The following is a 9,830-nucleotide window of genomic DNA, read 5'->3' as shown; positions in this document are numbered from 1 at the left end:
TAACAAGCTATCACTTGGCCAAAATTAAATAACATTCCAAGTTTCATTTCACCATGTAGAAGAATACAGCCCTATCCTGAACGCAGAGTAATCGTGAGTAAACAGCAGAAATTTTGCAAGCAGACCCGAAATAACCAAACAAATTCACCTAAGTTTCACCAAAGGCAAGTAAGAAAAAGGAAGTCAAATGGAAACGAGACTCATGTGGAAAAAAGTAAATAAAATGTTTATTATTTCAACACCGTGGCAATATGCGGGTGGGCTACATTTTGCCAAGGTTATTTCGAGTAAGCTGTGGAAGTTGCGCTGGGTAGCTCAAATACAAATCCTCCATATAGTCCCGTTCACTCCCCATGCGATTTCCATATTTTGGCCTTCGATTTCCTTCGGGCGAAGAGATGCCGGCCGGGTTACAATCATGGTTCCGCAGGCAACCGCAAATGTTTTTCTATGAAGGAATCGGCCATCTTGTCTCACAAAGGGGTAATGGTAAACCTATTAACAGTTAGGCTGTTACTTATGAAATAATAAGCAGTTTACTTATTTCGTTCGCAATTCGTCTTGTTTTCATGTGACTGCCGCTTACAATCAAAGAGGTGATTCAAAGAGCTTATTTCGATCAATCGAAGCTGAGTATGGCAGCGGGCAGTGCACGCCAGCGGAACCATTCCGCTGTGAGCTCTACCTGCAACAGCATTGTAGCACCATGCCTCGTCGACGATTGTATCGTCATCATCGCCACCGCATGCCAGTTTATAAACATATAATTAGCCTTGAAAATAAACTTGGACGAAATGGGACTGCACCATCTGTTATACTTAATGGACCTATTTCTTTCCGTGGATGCCGAGTTAATTTTTCACTCGATGTCGCAACTGGAGCAGCTGGCAGTGGGTGGTTTACACTCGCAATTGTCCGCTGTGAGGACGCATCGCTACCTGGACTAGGATCTTTTGCCGACCGTGATGTCATCGCCTACAAGACTTGGCACTGTGGAATCGACCACGATATAGGAAAGACAAAACGGAGTGGGTAAAAGTGACTTTGCCGAATGAACAGGTAACCTTCAAAGTATCGTAAGAGAGAATTACATGTTCGTTTCTCAAATGGTAAATTCCTATACCATCTAATGCTGCTCTTGTAGTAGCTATAACGGTGGTTAGTGGTACAATAAAAAGTATCAGACAGAAAAAGCTCCAGAAACAGTCTACTGAAAATTTTTCTTGTGGTAAGCTCCTTCTGCTATGCAAAACAATTTTTCGCAGGTAGGTGAGAACTGTCCTCCTTGGGGTGTCTTTTATTTGTAAGTTTTTGGCAATGGCGTCATCCGATAAGGAATAGAGGAGCATGCGGTCAGGACAGCGCTCTCGCGGCCGCTGCCGGATTCCTTGACTTGGAGCCGCCTCAGTTGGGCTCACGAGGCTGAGTTCACACTGTTCCACTTCTTCCGCCAAGAAAATATTGCCAGCAGTATCGGGAATCGAAACCGGCTCCCTCGCATGGCAGTCGACCACCCTAATTACTGAGCTATAGAGGGGTTAATTTATACACTACTGGTCATTAACATTGCTACACCAAGAAGAAATGCAGATGATAAACGGGCATTCATTGGACAAATATATTATACTCGAACTGACATTTGATTACATTTTCACGTAATTTGGGCATAGATCCTGAGAAATCGGTACCCAGAACAACCATCTCTGGCAGTAATAACGGCCTTGATACGCCGGGGCATTGAGTCAAACAGAGCTTGGATGGCGTGTACAGGTACAGCTGCCCATGCAGCTTCAACACGATACCACAGTTCATCAAGAATAGTGACTGGCGTATTGTGACAAGCCAGTTGCTCGGCCACCATTGACAAGATGTATTCAGTTGGTGAGATATATGGAGAATGTACTGGCCTGGGCAGCAGTCGAACATTTTCTGTATCCAGAAAGGCCCGTACAGGACCTGCAACATGCGGTCGTGCATTATCCTGATGAAATGTGGGGTTTCGCAGGGATCAAATGAAGGGTAGAACCACGGGTCGTAACACACCTGAAATGTAACGTCCACTGTTCAAAGTGCAGTCAATGCGTACAAGAGATGAGCGAGTCGTGTAACCAATGGCACCCCATACCATCACGCCGGGTGATACGCCAGTATGGCGATGACGAATACACGCTTTCAATGTGCGTTCACCGCGATGTCGCCAAACGCAGATGCGACCATTATGATGCTGTAAACAGAACCTGGATTCGTCCGAAAAAAATGACGTTTTGTCATTTGTGCACCCAGGTGTGTCGTTGAGTACCCCATCGCAGGCGCTCCTGTCTGTGATGCAACGTCAAGGGTAACCGCAGCCATGGTCTCCGAGCCATGCTGCTGCAAGCGTCATCGAACTGTTCGTGCAGATGGTTGTTGTCTTGCAAACGCTCCCATCTGTTGACTCAAGGATCGAGACGTGGCTGCACGATACGTTACAACCATGCGGATAAGATGCCTGTTATCTCGACTGCTAGCGATTCGAGGCCGTTCGGATCCAGCACGGCGTTCCGTATTACCCTCCTGAACCCACCGATTCCAAATTCTGCTAACAGTCATTGGATCTCGACCAACGCGAACAGCAATGTCGCGATACGATAAACCGCAATAGCGATAGGCTACAATCCGACCTTTGTCAAAGTCGGAAACGTGATGGTACGCATTTCTCCTCCTTACACAACGTTTCACCAGACAACGTCGGTCAACTGCTGTTTGTGTATGAGAAATCGGTTGGAAACTTTCCTCATGACAGCACGTTGTAGGTGTCGCCACCGGCGCCAACCTTGTGTGAATGCTCTGAAAAGGTGATCATTTGCATATCACAGCATCTTCTTCCTGTCGGATAAGTTTCGCGTCTGTAGCACGTCATTTTCGTGGTATAGCAATTCTAATGGCCATTAGTGTATGTCTGCTCTCTCTAACAGTTTTCTTTCGTTTTTTTTCCATTCTTCATAAATTTTCTGTTCGGCAATCTGGCTCGTTCCAAGGACACGTAGCTTCGACGTAAAAGATCTAAATTAAAATAAGAACCTAATAGAAGGTGGGCAGATTGTCATATGGCACATGCAGAAGTAATATGATTGTATATGACAGACGAGCGCAACGGTAATTCCACAGTGACTGCAGAGGTGATAGCGAATGGTTGTGAAGAGTACATAGAAGGTCTGTGTGAGTGGGAGGAATTTTCTGATGACGTGACAGAAGAAGAAATGGAATCGACAGGGGAGAGATAGGGCATCCAGAATCATAATTTAAAAGAGCTTTCTAAGCAAGGTAGAAGTGATGGAGAACATTTCCATGAGAACTTCTAAAGCCATTGGGGATTTTGCAACAAAATTATCCAAACTGGTGTGCAAAATGTGTTAGACTGACGACATACCGTTTGAAATTCGGAAAAATATCACCTACATAATTCCGAAGACTGAAAAATAGATGACAAGTTAGAGGATTATCGCACAATCAGCTTAAGAACTCATGCATCCAAGTTGCTGATAAGAATGTTGCACAGAAGAATGGGAAAGAAAATTGTGAATCTGCTACATGACTGTCAGTTTTTCTTTAGGAAAGGTAAAGGCAAGAGAGGCAATTCTGATGTTTCAGTTGATAAAGGAAGCAAGATTAAAAAACAATGAGGGACATTTATAGGATTTGTCGACCTGGAAAAAGCATTCGACAGTGTAAAATGATGTGCGAAATTCATAGAAAAATAGGGGTAGACTATAGGGAGAGACGGCTAATATACAAAATGTGCAAGAGCTAAGAAGGAATAATAAGAGTAGACGACCAAGAACGAAGTGCTCGGATTAAAGGGGTATAAGAGAGGGATGTAGTCTTCCACACCAATTTTTCAGTGTATACATCGAAGAAGCATTGACAGAAATAAAAGAAAGTATAAAGGGTGGGATTAAAACGCAAGGTGAAATGGTATTAGTGACAATATTTGTTGATGACATTCCTATCCTTAGTGTATGTGAAGAAGAAATACAGGATTTTTTTATTTTTATTTTTTTTTTTTAGAGTCTGTGAGATTGCCGTAAGCTTAGTGACAACAGTGCATCGCAATTTAAGTTATACAATATAGCACTGAAGATGGTCACTCAGCGACAGAAAATCGATTTTGCAATAGTAAAAAATATACGACCAATGCTGTCTCTTTTTTCAAGTATACCTGTTATCTGGTCGTAGTGCACAAGACAACATATAGTCGCCAATCAATACATGTTATGATTCTTGCAATCCGTCCTGAAACTTTTGAGTCTTAAATTCCTGTGTTGTAAGATAGTTGGGCACACCCGTTTATTTGATGCTTTCATTTCTGTGAAAGGCCTATGCACCATCCCACCCGTTGTCAATATTTATCACACTTACTAGTGGGGATAATGTATTTTTACCTAATATATTCTTACCACATGACTTATTCCAGAACCAATGTATAGTATGACAATTTCCAAGACTATGGAGGGAGAACAGACACGTCAATGACCCGACGAAAGGTTCAGAATTTTGAAAAAAAGAATTTGGATGTTGCACGTCTTCAGCTTGGAGTGTTCATCGTTTCTGTTTTGCCTCATCTACATCTACATGGATACGCTGCAAATCACATTTAAGTGCCTGGCAGAGGGTTCATCGATCCACCTTCACAATTCTCTATTATTCCAATCTCGTATAGTGCGCGGGAAGAATGAACACCAATATCTTTCCGTACGAGCTTTGATTTCCCTTATTTTATCTTCGTGATCGTTCCTCCCTATGTAAGTCGGTGTCAACAAAATATTTTCGCATTCGGAGGAGAAAGTTGGTGATTGGAATTTCGTGAGGAGATTCCGTCGCAACGAAAAACGCCTTTCTTTTAATGAAGTCCATCCCAAATCCTGTATCATTTCTGTGACACTCTCTCCCATATTTCTCGATAATACAAAACGTACTGCCTTTCTTTGAACTTTTTCGATGTGCTCCGTCAGTCCTATCTGGTAAGGATCCCATACCATGCAACAGTATCGTAAAAGAGGACGGACAAGCGTAATGTAGGCAGTCTCCTTAGTCGGTCTGTTACATTTTCTAAGTGTCCTGCCAATGAAACGTAGTCTTTGGTTAGCCTTCCCCACGATATTTTATGTGTGTTCCTTCCAATTTAAATCGTTCGTCATTGTAATTCCTAGATATTAAGTTGAATTTACGGCTTTTAGATTAGACTGATTTATCGTGTAACCTAAGTTTAACGTGTTCTTTTTAGCACTCATGTTGATGACCTCACACTTTTCGTTATTTAAGGTCAACTGCCACTTTACTCACCATTTCGATATTTCTTCTAAATCGTTTTACAGTTTTTTTTTATCTTCTGATGACTTTATTGGTCATTAAACGACAGCGTCACATGCAAACAACCGAAGACGGCTGTTCAGATTGTCTCCCAAATCGTTTATATAGATAAGGAACAGCAAACGGCCTAGCACTACCTTGGGGAACGCCTGAAATCACTTCTGTTTTACTCGATGACTTTCCGTCAGTTACTACGAACTGTGACCTCTCTGACAGGAAATTACAAATCCAGTCACATAACTGAGACGATATTCTATAAGCACGCAATTTCCCTACGAGCCGCTTGTGTGGTACAGTGTCAAAAGCCTTCCGGAAATCCAGAAATACGGAATCGATCTGAAATCCCTCGTCAATAGCACTCAGCACTTGATATGAATGTAGAGCTAGTTGTATTTCACAAGAACGATGTTTTCTAAACCCATGTTGACTGTGTGTCAATAGACCGTTTTCTTCGAGGTAATTCATTATGTTCGAACACAATATATGTTCTAAAATCCTGCTGCATATTGACGTTAACGATATGGGCCTGTAATTTAGTGGATTACTCCTACTACCTTTCTTGAATGTGCAACTTTCCAGTCTTTGTGTACGGATCTTTCGTCGACTGAATGGGTGTATATGGTTGTTAAGTACGGAGCTAGTGCTTCAGAATACAGCGAAAGGAACCTAATTGGTATACAGTCTGGACCAGAAGACTTTCTTTTATTTAGTGGTTTAAGTTGCTTCACTTCTCCGAGGATATTTACTTCTCGTTTACTCATGCTAGCAGCTGTTCTCAATTCGAATTCTGGAATATTTATTTCGTCTTCTTTTGTGAAGGCATTTCGGAAGGCTGTGTTTAGTAACTCTGCCTTGGCAGCACTGTCTTCGATAGTATCTCCATTGCTATCGCCTCTTTTTCCACAGTTCAATACACCGTCTTCCTATTTTCACGCTTGATCTGCGTTCACGCTATCCACCGGGCAATTTTACCACTGAATCTTGGGTACTGGGGCGGGGGATCGGAAGTTGAAAAGTTTCCCGTGTTACAGAATGTTACCGTGGAGTTCTATTTCTATTTTTACTGGTTTTACTAGTTCTACTAGTCCGAATCGTGGATGGGAAGTTAGGAAGTTACCTGTGTTACAGAATGTTGCTGTGGAGTACGATTTCTATTTTTACTAGTTTTACTAGTTCTACTAGTCCGAATCGGGAATGTTAGGATGTGGTACGAGGAACTCGAAGGCAAACAAGGAACGGTGAGTGCGAAAACGAGTTGTCTGTTGTGTGATCACATACGTTTTTGTGGAAACAGGTGGGAGGGGTGGAAGAGGAGTGACGACGGTGGCAGGTAGAGGGGAGAGAGGGAGGCTGCGGCCGGATCAGCTGGCTGGACGGTTGCGGGCGGCTATATACCTCGGCAGGCGGCTACCCACACCAGGGGAGTACTCGATCGCCGTGAGCACCAGGTGGCAGTGCGCCGCGGATCTGCGCAGGGAACCGACCAGCCGGCGACTGGCGAGCGGCAGCACCGGCCGCGGCCGCACAACAGGTACCAACCTCAGTCTAACTTTTCGGCGCTCGCGTCCTTTCCGCTGCTCTCTTCTACAGGAAAGGCTAAACTTTAGGAGGCTAATCATTTTTTAAAACACTTGCTTTTCTGTGTTACGACTAGTAAACTGACTAGGGCCACATATAAATTTTTAATTGTTATTATCTTTGTTAATCAGCCTTGTGATGACCACGACTGAGATACAACCACTGCGGCACTTGTGACCACTTAATATTTCTTCGTTTTCTTCCAGTGGTTGCCAACCTTTCTGGACGTTGCCATTACTCCTGAGCTCATGCAAATATTAGCTACTACCCCAGCTCACACCACTTCGTTCCCCCCAACATTATCAACACTGAATGAAATTTTCACTTTGCAGCGGAGTGTGCGCTGATACGAAACTTCCTGGCAGATTAAAACTGTGTGCTGGACCGTGACTCGAACTCGGGACCTTTGCCTTTCGCGGGCAAGTACTCTACCACTAGAGCACTTGCCCGCGAAAGGCAAAGCTCCCGAGTTCGAGTCTCGGTCCGGCACACAGTTTTAATCTGCCAGTAAATTTCATATTATCAACACTAACGTCTAAATACGATACACGATGAAAAATAATTTTAATATAAAAAAATGTTTTATTGCCCAGATCGCAGTTGATACGCATCCTTTTTCAGCAAAGTTTCATTATCATCTTCAGATCATCGGATACGTGAGCTGTAAAGCCCCTACGTGTGACATACTGCCATCTGCCCATTGAAGTCATGGAGGGGCTTTACATTTCGCTTATCCGATGGTCTGAACATGGCAGTATAACTTCGCTGAAATTAGTAATCAAGATATCTATCAGCAGCAATGTGGGCAACAAAACTTCTGTTTCGGAACTTTTATTACATTGATATAGAGATCTCTCTTCCTCTGGCAATGTTAGGTATATACGTAAGGGAGCCGGTAGGAGTGGCCGAGCGGTTCTAGGCGCTACAGTCTGGAACCGCGTGACCGCTACGGTCGCAGGTTCGAATCCTGCCTCGAGCATGGATGTGCGTGATGTCCTTAGGTTGTAAGTAGGCTCTTTAGGTTTTTATATTGGTAAGCCACGTAGCGCACTGTATGAAAATCACTGGCTGTGCTGTGTGCAGTCTGTGGCTGGGTGGCATTGTTGTAATATTCGCTATTGTAGTGTTGGGCTGTTTGCTGTTAACAGCGCGTAGCGTTGCGCAGTTGGAGGTGAGCCACCAGCAGTGGTGGATGTGGGGGGAGAGATGGCGGAATTTTGGGAGCGGACGATCTGGACGTGTGTCCATCAGCAAGAGTAAATTTGTAATATTGGATAACATGGACTGATATATATATATTATCACTTTTGAACACTATTGAGGTAAATACATTGTTTGTTCTCTATCAAAATCTTTCATTTGCTAACTATGCCTGTCAGCAGTTAGTGCCTTCACTAGTTTGAATCTTTTATTTGGCTGGCAGTAGTGGCGCTCGCTGTATTGAAGTAGTTCGAGTAACGAAGATTTTTGTGAGGTAAGTGATTTGTGAAACGTATAGGTTAATGTTAGTCAGGGCCATTCTTTTGTAGGGATTTTTGAAAGACAGATAGCGTTGCGCTAAAAATATTGTGTGTCAGTTTAGTGTTGATCAGAATAAGTAAAGAGAGTAATGTCTGAGTACGTTCAGTTTTGCTGATCTGTTTGAAAATCAAATAATGTAAGATGTTTATCAGCACAGTAATTCATTAATTTTTCTAAGGGGACGTTTCAAGGTTTGTTAGGTTTAAGTAGTTCTAAGTTCTAGGGGACTGATGACCTCAGAAGTTAAGTCCCACAGTGCTCAGAGCCATTTGAACCATTTTTACGTAAGGAATTGCCTTTGAATACTTGGTTACTGGACTTCTTACTTCTGAACTGGCCGAAACTGGGAGACTTCAGGCTGTCAACGGTTTGTTTACGCTCACTGCCACTAATAATAATAATAATAATAATAATAATAATAATAATAATTGAGGCGAATCCAGTCTATCGACTGGTGCCTGGGGTAGTGACTCTGTGGTCGTCTTTTCCATCACGCGTTCAAGTTGAATTTTAGTTTTTGTGGTGATCTCTGTTGAGACCACAGGTATACGACTCGATTTTTGAGTTCGAGAAGATTTTGTGCAGCCGCCTCAACTAGAGGAACAGACGCTGACCACTGGCCGCCAGATGCTGAACAGACACCACTGGGTTTATTGGTTTTTGGTCCGCCCTGGGTATTTCATTTCCCCAGTACCACCTGTATCTAGGAAGCTTTCCCCTATCCGCCACCCGGGGAGGCGCGCGATGGGGGTACCAATAACCCCACAAGGAGTAAATGTGGCACGGAATGGCTGAAAGAAATCCAGAGGGATCTACAGCAGATCAACATAAAAAATCTCGAAGATCGCTCCGAGTGCCGGCATAAAAACACAAGTGTGAAGTTTGGGGGAAAGAACATCGCGTCAGCCTGGTAAAAAATGGACAGAGGAACGGAAGAAGGAGCATTCTGAGAGGATGAGGAGGTTTTGGGAAGCAAAGAAGAAAAACATCCGAAGATGAAATTATGAATTCAAGTTCAATCGCTCTCCTAAAGGGGAACAATCGTTATAATAATAATAATTGAGGCCCTACAACAATGTAATAGCTATTATTACTATTGTGTCGTGCTAACGATTAGTTTCCTAATCTGTTGCATAGTGTGTAGTGAAGCAATTCCTTCTCCGCTATGGAAACTACCTCAGAGAAAGAATTTTCGTGAGACGTTAATGATGAAAAATGAACGATATTTAGTTTTTGAAGGTGTCCTGTAGAACCACGAACTAAAGTCGACGAGGGAAGTGCTTCTGTTTATTTCTAACAATCCTTGTAGGGCTCCGTGGCTCAGTTTGTAAAAAGGAACCCTTCAAACATCGCTTTGTTGTCTGCCTGGCTGTTTGTCCGGC

General features: G+C 43.2%; 1 protein-coding gene across 2 annotated transcripts in view; it reads left to right on the top strand.

Annotated features, from left to right (window-relative positions):
• The first annotated feature begins 6,775 nt into the window (after positions 1-6,775).
• LOC126203036 (scavenger receptor class B member 1-like) overlaps positions 6,776-9,830 on the top strand; it is a 257,606-nt gene continuing 254,551 nt past the window's right edge. For both annotated transcript variants that reach the window (XM_049937273.1, XM_049937272.1), the window contains exon 1: positions 6,776-6,880. The gene's annotated coding sequence lies outside the window, so the exon portion shown is untranslated. The remainder of the gene's footprint in view (positions 6,881-9,830) is intronic.

This window comes from Schistocerca nitens, chromosome 9, assembly GCF_023898315.1.
Source record: "Schistocerca nitens isolate TAMUIC-IGC-003100 chromosome 9, iqSchNite1.1, whole genome shotgun sequence".
NCBI lineage: Eukaryota > Metazoa > Arthropoda > Insecta > Orthoptera > Acrididae > Schistocerca > Schistocerca nitens.
This window is presented reverse-complemented; position numbering and strand designations above follow the sequence as displayed.